Source organism: Arachis ipaensis, chromosome B6 (genome assembly GCF_059453495.1).
Source record: "Arachis ipaensis isolate K30076 ecotype BB chromosome B6, ASM5945349v1, whole genome shotgun sequence".
NCBI lineage: Eukaryota > Viridiplantae > Streptophyta > Magnoliopsida > Fabales > Fabaceae > Arachis > Arachis ipaensis.
In genome coordinates, this window is record NC_142441.1 from 123,191,059 (window position 1) to 123,212,924 (window position 21,866).

General features: G+C 33.6%; 1 pseudogene; it reads right to left on the reverse strand.

Annotated features, from left to right (window-relative positions):
- Window positions 1–403: 403 nt before the first annotated feature.
- On the reverse strand, window positions 404–4,502 carry LOC107647236 (arogenate dehydrogenase 1, chloroplastic-like; annotated as a pseudogene).
- Window positions 4,503–21,866: the final 17,364 nt, after the last annotated feature.

The following is a 21,866-nucleotide window of genomic DNA, read 5'->3' on the forward strand; positions in this document are numbered from 1 at the left end:
ATCTTGAGGCACTGGAGATAGTGAACTCCTTAGTTCTTGTAGTCAAAGTGCTGAGCGACGTCGATGGCATGCACTCAGAGTGGTTTGTAGGTGGAGGAAGATCAATAGTGATTCGATTTGTACAGTAGTGAGAATGTGGATGGGAGGAGAGAGTGACAGTTGAGGATACGGCAGACAGTGTAATCTGTAGAGTGATTGAATTGGGGCTGAAGGATTGAAGGTTGCAATGCAAAGCATGATTGCTTCGGCGGTGGTTCTGACTGGTTACCTGTGGCCGGTTTTCTGAAAATTGATCTAGATGACGTCATTTAATTTGTGTTTCGGCTTAAGCGGTTGCGACAGAGTTTAGAGAGCTGGCGCCGGCGAGACAACGGCTGCGCGACAGAGGTAGAGGGAAGGAAGTTCAAACGATGGTTGCGTGATGGAGCGGAAGGAAGTTCGTATTAATCGGCGTCAACTCCAGCTTCAACCCTTGAAGAATCCTTCCAACGGTATGAGTAATGAACTTCGAACTGGTGGCGTAAAGGTTGTGATCCTCGCAATTCATCTCCACCATGCAGTAACCTTCTCTGGCAAACGCATTGCAAAACTTCTCACGACGAGAAACACTGTGCTCTTCGTTGAGGGTACGAACCTTCTCGAACACGAAGGGGAGGCCGGTCCATCCGTCAAGTGCAGACTCAGGTCTAAACATCGGGTTAGTGCAGAGGATGTCAAAATCAGAGGGGAGGAGCTCAAGAAGGAGCTTCTTGGGGAATTCTTTGACGGAGAGGACATTAACAAAGAGAGTGTTGCACTTGAGGCGTTGGAGAGGGAGCGCGATGAGCATGCGCTCGATTTAGATTATGGAGGAGCAAAGGAGGATCACTTCGGGATGCTCCTTGCTTAGTTCGTCGAGTTTTGGAAGAGCGATACGCCAAGCTTTCTAGCTGCGGCATAGTGGTCGGAGCGTTAGTGGGCGAGGACAGTGTGGCCCTGCCTGACTAATGTGGCTGCAAGGAACTGTGCGAAGTTGCCAAAAATGTCAAAAAACCCATAACATCGCAATATTCTTGATTCTTCGTTCCTAATTCTAACTTTGTCATAAACAAGAGGAAGTTCTTTGCAGCCATTCTTTCCACTCTCCGGTCCAAATATGGGATGTGTGCAGAGAACATCAAAATCAGGAGGCAAGTGTTGAAGGAAGAGATTTCTAGAAAACTATTTGACGGATAGTACATCAGCAAATAATGTAGTTCTCTTCAACCTTTGGAAAGGTAATGATTTAAGAACTTTAACCATAGAAAGGATGAAAATGCAGAGTAAGATCACTTCTGGATGCTGCTTAAAAATATCATCTGCGTCACTGAAATATGAAACCCCCAACTCCTAGCCACATTAGAGTAGTCTGATCTAGAATACGCCAAAACTTCATGAGCTTGACTAACTATAGTTTTCGCAAGGAACTGACCAAAGTTTCCAAAACCAACTATTGCAATCTTGAGCTTTGTGTTCTCATCAGACGGACTAGAATTGTTTGAAGCAAAACCACTTAGAAGAGCAACATCATTGGATATGCATTATTAGTATCATTACTCATTAATCATTATTATGTATTAACATTTTTCCCATCATAAGAACAAAATCTTCCAAATTCAAAATGATTAAGTTGCATGCTCTCAATGTCAGCAAACACAAGCACTCTCTAAAACATCAATCGCAAATATTCACACAATGTAGCAAAAAGACCTGAGAATTTTTTTCAAGTACCAAATATCAAATACCTGGAATGCAACAATGTAGATCTATTATGAGCTCGCCAGAGCAGTGCATGGATGTTATTTCCATCCAACTACTGCAACCTTTTACCGTTCTTCATCAACTGATTCCTGACCACGTGATGCATCCGCGCAATGAGCTACTTCCTGAGATCCCAAAACGTCAAATCAAGCTTCTCCAACACCTCCAAAAAATTCTTATTAAACATGAACAAACCATAATACAAATCAAAGATATATCCAACAGTGTTCTCCACCAATCCCAACAAACTTTTGTACCCTTTCGTATTAATCGGCATCGACTCCAGCATCAACCTTTCAAGAATCCTTCCAACAATATGAGTAATGAATTGCAAACTAGTGGTGTAATGGTCGTGATCCTCACAACTCATCTCCCCAATCCTGCAACCTTCTCTGGCAAACCCATTGAGGACATTCTCACCACGAGAAACACGTTGTTCCTCGTCAAAGATACGAACATTCTCGAAGACGTATGAGAGGCCGGTCCATCCGTTAGGTGCGGACTCAAGTCTAAACATCGGGTGAGTGAAGAGGACGTCGAAATCGGAGGGGTGGAGCTCAAGGAGCAGTTTCTTGGAAAATTCTTTGACAGTGGCTTCGAGGTTGCGACGCTGGCTTCGAGGTTGCGACGGCGACGGTAGTAAGGCGGTGGCTGGACGGAGAAGGACAAGGAGAATGGTTGAGGCTGAGTGACGAGGGTAAAGACTGAAGAATGGCTTTGGCTATTGCGCGCTAGGGACTTAGGGTTTTTGGGTTCCCATCTTAGCCTAAATGATAATAATCTAAATATTTTAATTAAAGACAAGAAAAAAATTTTACTTGGGAGCAATAGATGATAATAATTTTTCAAATAATAATAAAAATTTATTTTTTATATACTTGTATAAATAAATATGTTCCAAGAATTTGGTTACATGGTGTGATCCTTTTATGAGAGCCACAAGCAAGGTCTTTGGTGGCAACCTCATGTTCAGTTCTCCATCTCCAACCCACAATACATGGTTTGTATATTATGCTACTCACTACTCTCTCTTACGAAACTAAATAATTTCCATTGCTTATTATTTTTTCTAAAAATGGAGAAATTCATGCTCAGAGCACACAGCTCAACCTGCTTCCTTCCACTTCCACACACACCAAACTCAATCAACAGAATCTCTCATCATCTTTTGCGCTTCCAATTCTATTCCTCACATTCAGGCTCAAGCTCAGGTTTAGGCTCAAGCCCAGGTTCAGGCTTAGGCCTAGAGTAGCAATAGCATCATCATCATCATCCAGCTCTAAGTCTAAAGTTTTCAATGGCCTTCGAGTTGACAACATTGGACGACGACAACAGGAACAGGAAGCTCCTCCTATTTTGGCTTTTGAGGATGTCTCCAAAATCGTTGGAATTTGGCCACCTTAAAAGAATATTCTAAGAATTTCTTTATTTCTTTGATTTAAACTTTAAAAAGTTTATTACATAATATATATAATATAATGCTTTTTCTTGCAAGGTTAAATTAGCCAAAGACATAAATCTTATTAAAGAAGGACAAAACGTATATTAACAAAATTAGATCACCAATTATACTAACTAGTTACTCCTTTACTCTTTTATTGATACATGCCTCAAATATTCGTAATATAAAAAGTTTAAATATTATTTAATTGGTATTAGTTTATATTTCTAAATATTAAAATATTTAATTTAATTTTATATATTTTTATTTATGTTTATTTAGTTATTAAATTGAACTTTATGTTAGTAGACTTAGATTTTTCTTATTTTATTTTGTTTTAATAAAAGATTATAAATATTTTTTAAACTATTGTAGTCAACATAAAGAGATTAAAGGAGTGCTAATTTGGCACTTATCTAATTTTTAAGTGTTAATTTAGCATTCTTTTAATCTCTGAGTGCTAATTTGACACTTCTGAAATCTCTCTATATTAACTATAATAGTTTGGAAGATATTTATAACTTTTTATTAAGTTATTATGAAGCATAGATACTTCGCTGAGTTAACGTATCCGTGTGTCGGACACATTTCGAACACGACACTCGTCTGACACACGTGTCTGTTGTATCCAACCGTGTCTTAATAAAAAATAAAAAATTCTTTTTTAGACACGCTTAAACATACCAAAATACCATCACGTGTCAGTGTGACCAATCTTATTCAACATGTATTCTTAAAATAAATTTAGAAATAGTATATATTATTATTTATTAAAACAAAAAATATTTTAAATACTTTATATAATTAAAATAAGACTTTAAAAATAATTAAAAAATTAATTTATATTTTAATATCAATAAAATATTAAAATATCATTACGATTAATCTAAAAAATATTTTATATTTTATATGTACGCTAGTTTTCGTGTCTTATAAGATTTTAAAATTTGCGTATCGGCGTATCCCATGTCGTGTCGTGTCCCGTGTACGTGTCTGTACATCATAGTTAAGTTAAAATAAAAAAAATTAAATTCGCTAACATAAAATTAAATCTAATAACTAAATAAATAAAAATTAAAATATATAAAATTAAATTAAATATCTTAATATTTAAAAATATAACCTAATAATTACTAACTAATATTTAAACTTTTATATTATCAACGTTTGAAATACGTATCATCTATTTATTGTTGTCATAGTCAGTCCACTATATAAATGTTTGTAAAACGTAACCATCTACCATATATCTTAATCTGTATACGTATAAATAATTTTGTTGAATTAAATAACATCAATAGTGCTGGTAATACTATACACTTTTCAAAAGATTTTGTGAAGCCAATCAATCAACGTAAAGTATACAAAGTTGAGGATAATAGATACTATACGTATACAATAATTGCTTCGCTTAATCAGGTGTTTTGAGCGGTTATATGAAGCAGATAATCTTTTTACAGATAGTATGTACAAATAGTGGCCAATAAAAGTTGCTGTACCTTTTAAGCATATAGTCGTGTGTGTTTTTATTTTATATGTATTGAGATATATATATAGTCGTGTGTGTGTTTTTATTTTATATTTTATATGTTTTTATTTGGTTTAATTATTCTGTTGGTCTTATAATTTTGTAAAATTTTTAATTAGGTTTTATACTTTTTTTTAATTGGGTCTTTGCACCAAATTTTTTTTCAATTAAGTCCATCTTAGTAGTAATTGGCTCAATTGTATAGCGATCCAACTAAAAAAAAAAATTGGTACAGGAACTCAAATAAAAAAAATGTAGAGATTCAATTAAAAAAAATTTTGGTGCAAGAACTCAATTAGAAGGAAAAAAAGTATAGAGACCTAATTAAAAATTTCACGAAACTATAGAGACCAATAGAGTAATTAAACCTTTTTATTTTATTTTATACACTATATTGGGAAAAATAGAAAATCCAAATGTGGTGGAATTAATTAATCACTTCGATTTTTATATATAGTTGGACCACATATACAATTGACACTTTTTAATTTTGATACGGAGCGCGAAATGGTGTAGGACGGCGATATGGGGTGCATGTGTGCTATACGCGAGTGTGGTGTCAGGATCAAAAAAATCGAACAGTCCAATTTAAGGATAGGTAATCGGACGATCCGATTAGAGTGGCACAAATCGGACCATCTGATTTGCGTCCTCCAGGCCACGTGTCGCGCATGCGTCCCCCCAATAGCGGTGCCCCTTATACGAATATGTTCTTTTGCTGAGCCCACTCTCTCCCTTCGAAGTCATTTTCTTCCTTACCACTCAGTCACTATTTTCTCTCTTTTTCTTCATCTTCACTACGTTAATTTCTTCTTCTTTTGCAGTAAAAAAAAATTACAATGCCAAAGAAACAAAAATATAAAGATGTTAATCGTTTTGAACTTCATATTATTAATTATCTCTGTCATTCTGATTATGTAAATTTATTTTTTAAATTTTTTTATATTTTAGAATTATTATTATTATTTTTAAAAATTTAGAAATATATGTTTAAATAATATACATGTGGCTGTGTTTGTTATTATTGTTAGAAATTTAGGAATATATGTTTAAAGAATAGCTAAAAAAATATATATATATATATATATATATATATAGTTAGTGAATATTTTAATCAATAATAATGTTTGAATTAGACTAATATGATTGATTAGTTAAAAATATATGTTTAGAATTTTTTGTAATAATTTTAGAAATTATATGTTTAGAGTTATATTAATTGTTGTATAATTGTTTGTAATAATTTTGGGAATTATGGTTAATAATTAGGTTTTATAAAATATAATATATTATATTACTCCGGTAATAATTAGTTATTTATTGTTAAATATTTAAATTGATACAAATATATTATTGTAGTTGAAGTTTTAATAAGTGGAATATAATTAGTTAAATAAGAATTAAATTTATTTAGTTATTAGTTATTAGTTATTGTTAATAGTTAGTTAATAATTATGATTTTTGGTGATATAGGAATTATTATTATCCGTTAAACTATGAATATATAAATAAATAATTATGTAAAAAACAATTGAATGAAAATTTAGGAAACCGTTGAATTATTAATATTTTGGAGTTAAATTATTAGTATTATTAATAATTTTGTTTATTCTGGATATAAACAGTTGAATTAGCATTAGTCTAATAAATTAGTTACTATTATTAGGAAATTATTAACTTTTAGTAGTGAATTAGTAATTATTATTAATTTATTAATAATTTGTTATATTTTTGTAGAGTTTACAGAATTTGACATGTAACCACCTATTGTCTCTGAATTGGTACAATCATGCTGTGGAGGAGCATTTATGGTTCACTGATTTTTATCATGTTTTCCAAATTGAAATAGTTCAATGCCAGAAAGCACTGGTAAATGCTCTAGTCGAGAGGTGGCACCCAGACACACACACATTTCACCTTCCGGTTGGTGAATGTGTTGTGACACTAGAAGATGTGGCTTTGATTCTTGGTCTTTCGACAAACGGTCTTCTAATGACAGGAGTGACTATAAGTAGTCACAAAGCTTTAGAGGCTGAGTGTTTGCACCATTTTAGGGTTGCACCGAGAAAGTCAGACTATAGAGGAAGCTGTGTAAAATTGACGTGGCTTCGGAATTTAAAAGAACGTTTACAGTGCGTTGACGAAAACAGTATTCAGAGGTACGTGAAGTGCCACATTATGTTGTTATTTGGTACGATCTTGTTTGGAGACAAGTCTGGGACAGTTGTGCATTGGAAGTTTCTGCCTTTGCTTCGTGATTTTGGCAGTATCGGACAGTATAGTTGGGGATTGGCATACCTAGCACACATGTACAGAGCGTTATGCAGGGCTTCTCGTTTTGACTGCAAGGAAATCGACGATCCACTAACACTTCTGCTAGCTTGGGCTTGGCTCCGTCTACCACACTTGCGCCGGTTCCTAGGGAACCCCATAGTTTTTTGCTTGCAAACAGGTGACATTATCGACTTACATCATAAATTCATATTTAGAATCCAATTATGTTGATGAAATAAATTATATTAGGTGGCATAACTGGGACCGTGGAGACAGACGATGTAGGTATCTTAGTCTTGCTCACTTTAGGAAGTCATTTGATGATCTTCAGGAATGTCAGGTTTGTTTTCATTAAAGGAGTAATTCAGTCACTTGTCACCTCTTGTGGTGTAAGAAAATGATGAGGGTAATCCAACAATTAGGGATAATGACAACCAAGAGTAGGAGAATGATGAGCCACAGTCACCGCCACCCCAACCTCAACCTCTAGAAGAACAACCACAGTCTTCGATTCCATATGTACCTCAAACACAGTTTACCCCGTCTTACCCATTACATCAGCAGTATTGGAGTACTCAAAACACAGGAGAAGGAGCTTCATTTAGCCAGTTATTTGGGTTTATGGATGTAGATCTAAGCCGATCACAATCTAGCCATCAGCCTGATATGATAATGGGTAGGTATTCCTTGGACGCGAGGCATCCATGCCGCATTTCCTCGGGTACTTCTGGAGGGGTAGTATCTGGAGACTCTAGTAGGAGTGACGGTGGTCGAAGAATTCTTAACAGCCAAAACCTACGACGTGTTTCAATGGGTCTAATTAAAGAAAATACTAAGGCAATTGAGCAAGAGACTGATGACTATCTAGTAGATGAACCAAATGACGAGGACGATAGATATGAGGATATGGATGATGATCAAGAATCCGACGACGATGATTCTGATCATAGTGATGATGCAGGTACAGATTTTCTTTTTTCGTTGTTTGATTGCTACTATTAGATTCATAATTAGAGGTTATGTTGATTGCTATTATTAGATTCATGTTTGGAGGTGCTGTTGATTACTATTATTAGATTCATGTTTAGATGGTCTGTTTAATAAATTATGTACAGGTGAGGCACGAACTCCAAATGAGACAGACAAAGGTTACAATCTTAGGGTTGATCTGCCACGTTGTAGTGCTAATCGATTCACACCATCCGTGTTCAAAAAGGCTGCCAAGAAGTGCAAGAGTTTTGTGAAAGATATAAAGTGGTCCATGAGAAAGTAGTAGTTGTGTACTTAACAAGTTATGTGTATCACTTAACTTTTCCATGTATCATTTAAGTTTTGTTTGTATCATTACTATGTTTGTGATAGAGTACTTAATAAAGTCACAAATGTCATAGAGTGATTTTACAAAATGCAATGTTTCAAATATCATAGAGTGTTTGGATAAAACATAAAGTCACAAATGTCATAGAGTAAGCAGGATAAAGATTCATCAAGTACTTGGATAAAATGTAAAATACATAACTCTAATGAGTATTATTGTCGGCACTTGCACCTCCTGATTGATGGCATCTACTACGGCTGTGGCCCTCGGCCCCACATTGCCTACACCACCTTGGACCACGTAACATTCACGTGTCCATCTTGTTCAAGAAACGCGTCATCCTTGGGCGACCTTTGGTAACTCGTCTCAGGAATGGATTTGGTACGAATCGAGACCCGTTGTAAGCAGGCCATGTAATAGGATTTCCCAGTGGCCTAAACCTAGCTCGGTATACTCGTTAAACTTGGTCCATCTTATAAACATCATGAACATACACTTGTCAATCTAGCCGTTGATTCGCACAATATACAAACACATGTCGACATGGAGGGCTGTGCACTATCCTCCTTAGCATCAATTGTAAATTCCTTGACGGAATTCTCCACAATTCTGGATTCCCATGGAGGTTCAGCATCTCCTAAATCTTCAACCAATTCTGTCTTCGATAATTTCAGCTTCCTCCACTTGTTCCAGTACAAAATCATGCTCCTTACTGTCCATTGGAGTTCCTAGTATCTCCTTCATGCTGCGTTCTTCATTAGATTGCCCACATGAAGCCATAGGGGTTCCTTGAGTGTCCGAACGTCGGGAAGGTAATCAATTGATTGCTTGCTCCAGTTGGTGAAGGGTTGCATGAAATTTTTCGTTGTCGACGGAGGTCGACGGCATACTCCATTCCACTTGGCATCTCACACACTTTAAAGACCTCATTCAGCCTGCCGAAGCAATTAACCTGGATGTTTCCTAATGCAAGTTGATTTGCGTGCAATTTGGAAGTCACAAGATCAGAAAAAACATGTCTAGCATTAATCCGAGCCTCCGCCTCGACTCTTTTTTGGGTGAACAAACTCATTAAGCCTATAGAATGTTGCTTTGACAAGTGTAGTGATAGGGAGATTGCGTGCACCCTTCAAGACTTATTTGATGTATTTCACTAGGTTCGTGGTCATGTGACTCCATCGGTAACCACCGTCGAATGCCAATGCATACTGTCCGCGGGGGATTCGGTTTAATCAGTTAATGTAAGTCTCGCCCCGTTCTCGTAAATGCTAATTGTGCTCAAATCCAGCTTCGAATGATCCTAAGAAATGGTGGCTCTAGTACAAGTGTGATTACCATTATACCTCCTTATAACCCAACAATACTTTCTGCTGATCATGCTAACCCTGATCAACCAATCACAACCTGATCCATACTGTGTACATTTGGCATAAAATGTCAACGGCTCGGACTCATACACCCGGTAGTCTACACCTCTTTGGATGGTATAAACTTTCATCATCATAATAACAGCTTCCCTGGAACTGAATTCCATTCCCACGGTAAATTCATCATCTGCGACAATAGGTATTTCTACCACGACGACAGCCATACGATAAATATTTAATAAATAAATATTTAATAAGTGAAATTAAAAGTAAATCAACATCACTACATCAATATTAATATAAATTAACTTTACATCAAGTTATTATCTCAATTTTAACAAAATAAAAACATAAACATATAAACACATAAATAAATACTAATTAATAAATACTAATTAATATTTAACTAAATCAATAACTAACTAAAAAGATTATTATCTTAAATTTAACTAAATAAAAACATAAACAAATACTAATTAAGTATATTTTCACATGTCACGTAACTATTTGGTCCATCGATCAATGTAAATTATTACAAAATTCTAATCCTTCGTATAAATTTAGGCAATTACGTACCTGCATTCATATATTCCGAAAACTTCAGAGCATGCATGGCTTCCAAATCTAAAGCTCGCATGAAAGATGGCTCCTCAAACGGATGTTCATTTGCGAGTGCATTTGTCACGTCTGTCACATTTGGAGCCATACTGCCGTCACTTTGATCTTCGTCTCTGTCTGGACCAAAAACTTTGTAATTGCTTTCAAACTCTTCCTCACTGTCACTATTGTAATCTTCCCGTTCAATATTTCGGTCAGCTTCAAATTGTTCGAACTCAATATACAACTCAATGAACGATATTTGAGTGCGACTTTCAATGTACATTGAAAACATCTCTTGCATGCTCGCTTCATCAGTTACATATTTAGTTTGAAATTGAACGAATCCACCAAATACCGGTATAGAATATCTGTATAAAATACATGATATTTTTCTTGACACTGCAGAACCTATATTCTCACAAATCATACCTTTTAGTTCTTCGAATGAGATTGTGAATGAAATAATAATATCTAACGGATTTTTACAAAAAAATTTTACTCCTTCATATGTTTGTAACAAAATCTGATCGAAATAATATAATTTTAGTAGGACTCTATCATCTATTTTTCTCACTCATATGAATATAAACTTCACTATCAAATTTTTTTACTTCATACAAAATAACAGATATAGAGAAGCTGAGGAAAGAAGAAGAAAAGAAGAAGAAAAGAGGAAGGAGAGGAGATCTAAGAACCCCTCTACGAGTTACACACACTTATATATAGCAAATTGGACCCACCGATTTGTATTCACAGATTCAAATAACACATATAATAATCAAATCGGACAATCCGATTTGATTTTCGCGAAATAAAAAAAATTAATCTATATGAAAATCGGACGGTCCGATTACCTTCGCCAAAATTCAAATTTTTCCTCTCACACAAATCGAACCATCTGATAGTGGGCTTAATTTTTTTTACAAAGAAATCGCATGGTCCGATTTCTTCATCCTTTGTTTCAGAAAAAGTTGTCCCACATCCATGTCTAACACCCACGTTTTTCATAACAACGCACAACACACACATGTTTCTCATATCCAAAAAAATGAGCCATACAATTGAATTTGTTTCTGAATGGCGGAATTAAATTGAATTTTAAGGAGATTAAAAAATTAATTCATTTCTATGGACTTTTCATGTAATCTGTTTTTCTTTATCTAATACTATAAACTGAATATAAAACTCATTGCTGCTTTTTACTTTCACATCAGTACTATCTTTTCATGCTAAGGCTAGTCCATCAGTTAATCCTCTAAGTTCTATACAATACACTTAATCATAGCCACATTCCTTTAACTTTCTCACCACAAATGAGGTTTGGTTTTTCGTTTCGCAAGGAAAAATCATATCGGGAGAGTGAGATTTTCTAATATCTTGTATCATGTGAACTATCAGGAGTTTTTCTAAACTCCGACTCTTTCATACGAGCATTTTCATGGCTCGTGGGGTGCCTTTTGTACATAATCACCTTCTTCCCAAAAAATTAAAAAAAAGTAAAATAATGCACAACCACAGTACCACGCATGATTCTTAGTTTAATGATATTTTTTTATTTGATAAATAATCATATTATTATTTCAGCAGTCAAATGTTAATTATATTATAACTATCTTAAATCTTGCCAAAAAAATATTGATACAGGTCTAATTGTTAAATTTCACATTATTTTAGAATTTTTTTTTTAAAACAGATTAATTTAAGACCCTTCTAACCACTCCACCTTGATCTATCCGAAAGATTTTAATAACAATGATGTACATATACATAAACTGCTATAGGGTACCAGGGATTAAGCTACCCAATGTTTCTTCATAAACCGCTATACACAACTGCATTTTATGTATGATTGCGTTCTTTCAGAAACTGCTACACCCTCTAAGTAATTCGTTTTATCCTGTAGCGGATTACGTTAAAGTTAGAAACAGTTACACATGCAACGATTTATATAGAATAAAAAAAATTGCAAATATGTTTGTTATTTCAGAAAGTTATAATATGATAAATTTAAAATCCAATTATTTTATTTCAATAATTAGTCCTATTTTTTATGTAAAATGTAAAAACCATAATTTTAACCTTTATTGTAATTTGTTAGATTGCTGCCATCTTCTGAACATGTGTGATTGGAATTGTATGTATTGGATTTTGATTATGTTTTATATTTTTTGGTCATGGTAAATATCTATTTTTTATTTTTTTTATTTTAGTTACTTCTCTTTTTCTATTAAAGAGTTTTTCGTTTTGCTTTTATTTTTATTTTATTTTTTGTTTTAACTTATAATTTTTTTTAGTTTTGTCTTCCAGAATTCAATTAAATTATTTGCTGCTGATGATTATAAGTATGGGTGATAAAACGGGTTGAACCAGTCGGGCCGACCCGCTAAAAAGGTGGGTCGGGCTAGAATTTGGAGCCTGCCGAATTAAAAAAATCTGCCAAATTGGCCAGTTTTAGCGAGGCGGGCCAAGTCGGTCCGCCGGACCGAAAATTTTATTTTTATTTTTTTAATTAAATAAAAGAGTGATTACTATTATAAAATTAATAATTATAGAATTTTCAAACACTTTTGTTTTTGTTTTTATTCTTCTTTTACTTATTAACATTATTTATTTTATTTTACAATTTTGTATATTTGCTTAAATTATGTGACTTATTTTTTAAAATAAAGATGGTTCTATTGACAAATATTATTTTCAACAATTTTATTGAAGTTAAAAATTAAAAAAAAAAGATAATAAAAAAATTATATTATAATTTGACTATTTTTTATCTGTATTTGATTTTTTAATTATTATTTTTTGGTTAATTTTAATAATTTTTTTTAAAAAAAAGTCAAGTGGGATAACCAGTTGACCCGCCAATCCACCATAAAATGGGACGGGCTAATATTTTGAACCATCTTAGTTGGCAAGACGGGCGGCAGGACGGGGCAGGTTAGGGCGGGCCGGCCTGCTTTGCCACCTCTAATTATAAGAGGGAAGAAATAGAGCTAGATTATTTTTTATCATTTTAAAATTACCAAAAGAGTGTATTCTAATCATTAAAATTAAATTTAAATTTTAACATTTTAATTTTTATTAAATAACATTAATCTTAAAAAGAGATTTTTGTCTTTTCAAAATTAATCTTAAAATAATATTTTAATAATTTAAACAACAATAATACTAAAAGAGTATTTTTGTTCCTTAAGTCCCACAAATTTGATCCTGTAGAATCTGACTTATTTTCTTATTTGAGTGAAAGTTACGAAATAAATCAGATTGATTTTTCGATCAAAAGTACTGTATGAAATCTTTGATTTTTGTTTCTCTTTCTCTATTCCTATTTCGTAGGTATAGTGTTTGAATCAATAAAGAACCTTTTTTTCTATATTTGTATAAGTCGATATTATTACATTAATTAACCTTTAAATGAATATTTTAGAATTTTAAAATAAATCTTTAAAAAGGATATTTTATCTTTTTTAAATCCAAATATTTTATCTTTTAACATGGCTTTGCGCAAGAAAACTTCATTTCAATGGCCCAGCAAAAGGTTCAACAACTGAAAAACAATATAAATGCACCAAAAATCCAACGATGAATAGAGTATCAATTTAAGGACATAAATTCAATTTGCTCCGTTCCTACAGAAACGAGGATTTTTTTAAAATAAATAAAATAAATATTTTAATTATGAATATACGTTAATTTAAGAATATTTAAGAATTTTTATTAAATGACTTATTTCGTTCTTGTTTATATTGTAAACAAGATAACTTTGGCCATATCTCATTTACATTATAAACGAAATAAGACACGAACATGTGACAATGTATCACGTTTACAAACATGATACATGAGAAATAGATGTTTAATCATATCTCGTTTACACTGTAAACAAAATACGTGGGAGTAAAAAAGATTTATACAGTAACGAGATACTACTATGAAGCACGGACACTTCGCTGAGTTGTCGTGTCTGCGTGTCAGACATATTTTGGAAACGATACTCACCGACACACGTTTCTGCTGTGTCCAACCGTATCTTAATAAAAAATAAAAAATTTTTCTCCGGACACGCTTGGACACACCTAAATATCATCACGTGTCAGTGTGTCCAGTCTTATTCTTAACATATATTCTTGAAATAAATTTAGATATAGTAATATTATTATTTATTAAAACAAAAAATATTTTAAATACTTGATATAATTAAAATAAGACATTAAAAGTAATTAAAAAAATTAATTTATATTTTAATATCAATAAAATATTAAAATATAATTACAATTTATCTAAAAAATACTTTACATTTTATATGTATGCATGTCCCCATGTCTTATAAGATTTTAAAATTTGCGTATCGGTGTGTCCCATGTCGTGTCATGTCCCGTGTCTGTGTCAATCTCCGTGCATCATAGTGAGTAGGACAAAAATCAACCCCTTATAAAAGGATCAAAAAATCGTTGGTATTCCTCAGAAATCTCTCAATTCTTTTTTCTCTTTCGTTTTCTTCGAAAAACTTAGCAAAAATGTATAGTGGTAGTGGTTTTTTTGTTGTGATGGTGTATCCCAACTATTAGATGAGAAACAATGATAGCAGGGTTATATTTGAGTATGAGAGTCCTGCGTTGTTCCGAACTCGAAGAGCAAATTCATAGTCCGAGTTAAAGAGTATGATATTGACGCACGTCGGTGGTAGTAAGAGAAATGAGGTTGGTAGAGTTGGGTATAGGATACTAGCACCAATGGGGAATGGTGTATTTCGATTTTGCCTATTCTAGTTCGATGGCGATGAACATGTGCGCCTAATATTTGATGTGCACGGTAGAATTATGGTTGAACAAGGAATGGAGCTTTTTGCGGAGTTCGTGATGTTGGTGGTGATGGTGCTAGCAGCTCGAACTTTGTATCGGATGACCCTCCGCTCGCACCACGATCGTTACACTGTGCTAGTCCAGTGCAGGACATGAACGTTGAGGATGAGGAATCTGACGAAGAGTACATTGTCGATAGCCACGAAAGTGGTTCTTCTGACGATGACGACGACGATGAGTTCATACCTGAGACTCATGTTGGTGGATCAGTTTGATACCTGCTGCATGCTCCGCATCCAATTCCAAAGTTATCATCTGTACCCAGTCACTACCATACATTGGATGCAAGTCTAGAAGTCACGCAGGCACCCACCCACCCACCCACTGGTACGCAACGTCCTGCAAAGTGATGGTACACTACCCCATGGCAAGTAAAAAGTGTGGGTCTTCAGACGCCAGCGCCCCACGAATCCAGTGATCAGGGAGTTGTCAAACATAAAGTCCTTGAGCTGCACTGTGTCACCAAATCCAGCCTCCCTCAGGTAAGGGACGATGGCGTCCAGGGGTGCAAGTGTATGACTAACTCACCTAAGTAGTAGCAAACGAGGCCTCTGTTTAAGAGAAAAACTTTTATAAAGATTCGATTCCAAACTAAGTTCATGTCCAAATCTATTCTCACAAATCTAAAATGCAACTCAAATAAACATCACAACATAATAAACAAGATACAAAACCAATCAATACTCAAAAATCCTCTCCGAATTTAAAGAAAATATTAACTAACAAAATATTTAATTAACTAATCAAATAAAAGTAATTACTTATCTAACTTTCACTATAAGTAAATTATACACCTAACTCATGTTACTAACTTGACAACTAACCTAAACTGTGTTACCTCAATATCATCCAGTCTATTCATGTGTTAAAACACTAACTCTATAAAAGTTCTCGAAATAAAATCGCATACACTTATTAATTTAAATAATAAAGACAACACTTACCTCAAAGTCAATAGCTCCCGCAATGTGTCAACTAGCATTGACACGATTGATGATAGGGTCCCGTTCATCCGTGCGTGCATCCTTGCATGTCAGAACATTCGGAGAACTAATAAATATCAACAAAACGGTACAAGAAAGAGAGAAATGAGAAAAATTTGGGAGAAATGTAGGGTCAGGAACGCTGTGAACTAACGACTTCTATTTATAGTCGCTCTCTGGACTTATCTCGTTTACAGTGTAAACTGTAAACGAGATAAGGTTCGTGTTATATCACATTTGTAAACGTGATATGTTGCCAAGTGTTCGTACCTTATCTCATTTATAGTGTAAACGAGATATAACTAAACTTATCTCGTTTATATTGTAAACGAGATAAATCACTTAATAAAAATCCGTAAATATCCTTAAATTAACATATATTTATAATTAAAATATTTATTTTATTTATTTAAAAAAATCCACAAAAACAAAGCATTCATATATAAATTTAAAATTTGTTCAATTTATCTCACCTTGCTAATTAAAAAAATAATTAGATAACAATAATGGATAATTTCATAACTATGCAATTTTCACTATAGTTTAAGATTGACAATGGTCTTAAAATAGAGCAAAGCCATGAAAGAGAGATCAAATTTGGAGAAGAAGAAAATGTGTTTTGTTCAATGGTGAAGAAAATTTAGGATAGAAGATTTTGTTTATTAATATTTTATAAATTATAAAATAATCAATTTTGACAATAAGTTAATTACAAGATGATATTATTATAATTAAATGAGAAAATGATAAATTGATCCTTGACTTTTTAATTTATAGATATTTAATTCTCTGAGAATTTGAAAAATACATTTAAGTCATTGACTTTTTCAAAATCTGAATACTTCGATCTTTGGGTCTGATTTGTCCTATTTAAAAAAAATTTTTACGTGGATATCTGTATCGACAAAGTCAGTATAATGGGAGTCACATTTGATTTTTCCGTTGAGTCTGACAAACTCAAATGAATAATAGGAATCAATGTGTCTAAATTTTGAGAAGGTCAAAAATTTAAATGTATTTTCAAATCTTCAAAAACTTAAATGTATGCGGACGAAAATGTAAAGGACCTCCAAGGTTCTGAAAACCGAACCGGTCATCGAACCGCTCTAGCTACTGGTTCACTGGTTCATAGGTTCAACCGGTTTGACCGTGGTTGAATCGAAAAAACCATTTTATAATAAAATAATAAATAAAATATAAATAAATACATGAAAATATAATTATAGTCTAATGTAAACTTTAAAATATCATTCAAATTAAAAGAACTACATAAACCAGAATGTTATAATCTCATTCAAATACAAATTCAAAAGTCAAAAAACAAAACAACCAATCAAACATAACATAGCAACATCAAAATGATCCAAGTTTGTCATCAATAATCAAAATCCTCCATAACTTGCTGCAGATTTGTGAAGATTCACATATTCGTTTTTCTTGTTAAATTCCAGTAACATAATTAATGACTCACCTTAAGATATCACTTCCGTGCTTCATCCACTCCATACAGTTGAGCTTCACAGAGAAAGCAGCATATGGACTCTTCGGTATCATTCGGATTTTGTGCAACATCTAGCCGAAACTGCTCAGCTCCTTCTTCAAATCTATGACAAAATGGGAATCCAATTCAGTCCCCCTTTTTACAGATTCATAAACAATACATTATAAATATGCAATTTCATGTGAATAGTAATTAAACTCAAATAAATAACAGAAGAGTGTAGAGTGAGTACCTATCAAGGTAGTAAAGGGAGAGGCCCCTTTGCCAAAGATATGGTAACAAACACAATGAGCACAACCAAATTTCATGTAACTTGAACTCAATTTACAATCATTCCAAACCAAAGTGTTGATATAACGCTTTTTTTTTTTCAAAATGCTTATAAACATACACGCCTTTTGACAAGGGTCCAACTCAATTGCCCTGTCAAACTCCACCAGAGACCCTGAAACATCACCCTTCGCAATTTCACAGGCATCAAGTCATATATTCCTTCAACAAAGTGTTCAACTTCACTTACCAATATGCCAAAAGTGTTTATGAATGCTAGCATGAAAACAGAGTTAACCTAATTTTCAATCCAAAACCATAACTTGAGGTTGATAGTAAATAAAGCAAAATCAAAGAGCTACTCAATCAAAGAGTTCACAGTCACAGTTTAGCAGTTCATCATGCAACAGTTATTCAATGATTCAATCAAACAATCATAAGTTCATAACTAAAACATATCAGTTCATAACAGTTTCATATCAGTTCATACTTCCATCAGATTTCAGTTTCACAGTTTCATCAGAGTTCACAGAGTTCACAACTTCACATATCAGTTCATAACAGTTTCAGAGACTCAGAGTTCAGTTCATCAGAATCAGTATCAGATTTCATCACAAAATCATGTTCATAACTAAATTAAAAATTACCTGAAAATGAGGAAATCTATTGCTTTCTCTCAGAGCTCAAAGGACTTCACCGCTTCAACGCTTCAACGCTTCAACCGAACTCTATTGCTTTCTCCTAGAGGCAGAGCTCGACGGACGGACGGAGGTGACTGGTCGAAGTGGCTGAGGGCGCGACGGAGCTGAGTGCGCGATGGAGCTGAGTGCACAATGGAGCTGAGGGCGCGACAATGCTGACTGCGCGAGGTATCTGACGGCGCGACGGACCCAACGGCACCACGGAGCTGACGGCGCAATGGTGCTGACGGCGTGACGGTGCTGAAGGCGCGACGGAGGTGAGTGCGTTCAGGGCTTCAGGCGTTCTCTATGTGGTGGCCTGGTGGGTGTTGTTCTGCTTCTGTGGGATGCTGGAGTGCTGGAGCCTGGACGAAAGTGCGAACTGCAAAGGCAAAAAGGGAATTAGGGTTCCCAAAACGCGCAAAACAGCAGCGTTTGCTGCAAGGGTAAAAAACCGGCCGGGTCCCGGTTCGGTTCGACCCACCGGTAACCGTCCGGTTCGTCGGTTCAACGCCGATTTTCAAATTCTGCGGTTTTCCTTATTATCCGAACCACTTCAGCTTCCGGTTTACGGTTCGACCGGTTCGACCGGCCAGTTCGAACCGGTTTTTAGAACATTGAGGACCTCTTTATCCTTTTTTCTTAAAATATTAATTTTGATTAAATTTAAACAACTCAAATTATTAATTTAATTAGTAATCAGATTAAAATATCAACTAATCAAAAGTTAATGTGTCACATAAGACAAATTATATATTATTTTAAAGATGGTTAAAAATTTATACATTTGCTTCGTTATGACAGTAAATTTATACATATTGGTACGATAAAAATATGGACAAATAAAAATATGATATTGAACTATATTATCCACATCAACATTTTGTTTTCTTTTAAAAAAATATATATCATATCATTACTTTTACAAACATCTTTATAATTTAATAAAAATAAAAAACATCTTTTTATTTAATTTTACAAAAATATTTCATTTAAATTAATTAAATTTTAAAATTTAATTAATTTTAATTTTATATTTTAAATTTCAAATAATTTAAAAACAAAACAAAACAAAAATACATCTAAAAAAATTAAAAAATTATTCTTCATCTCTATAAATTTTTTATTTTTTGATTCTTTCCTTATCCTTCTCTTCTTTTTTACTCTATGTCTATCACATTTCTGCTATTAACATCACTTATTTTAGGGAGACGAACCTTTTAGAATGAGTGGTATAATAATAGAAGTGGGAATAGATGTAACATGAAAGAGAAGAAGAAGATGTAAGAATTCGATAAAAAAAATATTAAAAAATAAAAAAAACAAAAAATATTTTTTTAGATGTTTTTGTTTTATTTTTTAAATTATTTAAAATTTAAAAATATGAAATTAAAATAAATTAAATTTTAAAATTTGATTAATTTAAAAAACTAACTTTTGTCAAACATAAAAAATTTAGATTTTTTATAAAATTAAATAAAAGGATAATTTTTATTTTTTATTAAATTATAAATTTTTTTTGTAAACATAATAATATAATATATATTTTTTTGAAAAAAATTAAATACTGATCTGAATAATATAATTTATTTGTGGTATTTTTATCTGATACGTATAAATTCATAGTCATACGAAGCAAACACCAATAAAAAGTATTTAAAAAAGGATGTTCCGCACTTTTATTTAATGATCTATAAGAAGGCGGCCACCGCTAAGGCTAACGATGGTTTGATATCAATATACGTATTTAGGTAGCGTTTGGTGGAGAGACAGAGACGGAAAGACCGAGACTGAGAGACAGAGACTAAGAGACAGGGGTTGAAATAAATCTCAGTATTCTGTTTAGTGAAAAATGGGAGACAGGAATTGAAACAAGAATGAAACTCTAATTTAATTTACACAAAGGGTAAAATTAGAATTAATTAATTGAAATGAAAGTATTTTAGGTATAAAATGTTATTAAAGTTTCAGTCTCCATCTCTAAAAATTTCAGTCCCCTGTGTCCCTACTTTTTGGAGGTACTGAAATACTGAAATTTTAGAGACAGAGACAGAAATTTTAGTACTAGTCTCTGAACTAACAAATACGATACTGAGTCTCAGTCTCTCAATCTCTGTCTCAGTACTTCAAAACAAACACTTCCTTAAAGAACAATGAATAGTAAAATTCAAATTTAAAAGTTATAAAATTATTATCCGAAGCTATTAGTTTAATTTTTTTGCTATGAAAAAAAAAATAAATATAATATATATAAGGGTTAAGTACTTTTTTCGTCCTTAAGATCTGGGGTGAAATCAAATTCGTTCTCGACCTTTTTTGTTATTAAAATCATCCTTAACGTTACAAAACGTTATAAAATCATCATTTTTTAAATTTTAGACTAAAATACCCTTCATCATCATCTTTTCCATTTATCCTCCTCACTATACCCTTTACCTCAGCCTCCTCTCTACTTCACTCTCTCCACTCAAATCTTCAACAACAACAATACCAACTATTTTTTTTTTAATTTCAAAAGAATTAAACAAAGCCAACACAGAATCAACAATAACAATATATCCAGATACAAAAATCCATCACAACAACACCAACTATTTTTTTTAATGTCAAAAAAATCAAACAAAGTTAACACAGAATCAACAACAATATATTCAAATTCAAAAATCTATTAACAACACTACATTCAAATTCAAGATAGAAAATTCAAAATTCCAATCCTTCAAACTTAGCAGAGAGAACACAGAAAAGAGAGAAAAAAGAGAGAAGAGAAAAACTCAGAGAAGAGGGGTGGTGTTGCTGCCGTCCATCGCCATCGCGGTTGAAGGAAAGAGGAGGAAGAAGCGACGGCATGGAAAGCTACTGCCGTCGCCGTCGCAGCTGTGGCTGAGGAGAGGACAGATCGAGCGAGGGGAAAGAGCAGAGCCCCTCACCACCAGAAGCTCGACGCCAGTGATGGAGCTCGACGCCGATAGAGCAGCTCTCTCTCTCTCTCTCTCTCTCTCTCTCTCTCTCTCTCTCTCTCTCTCTCTCTCTCTCTCTCTCTCTCTCTCTCTCTCTCTCTCTCTCTCTCTCTCTCTCTCTCTCTCTCTCTCTCTCTCTCTCTCTCTCTCTCTCTCTCTCTCTCTCTCTCTCTCCACGACACCGGCGACGGCAGCGGCCGCACTCTACCCCGCAGTTACCTCCCTCTTCTTCCTTTCTTTTTCTTTCTTCTTCCTCTCTGTTTCTCTCTTCTTTTATTCTGTGTCTTTTGATTTCTTTTTTTTTTT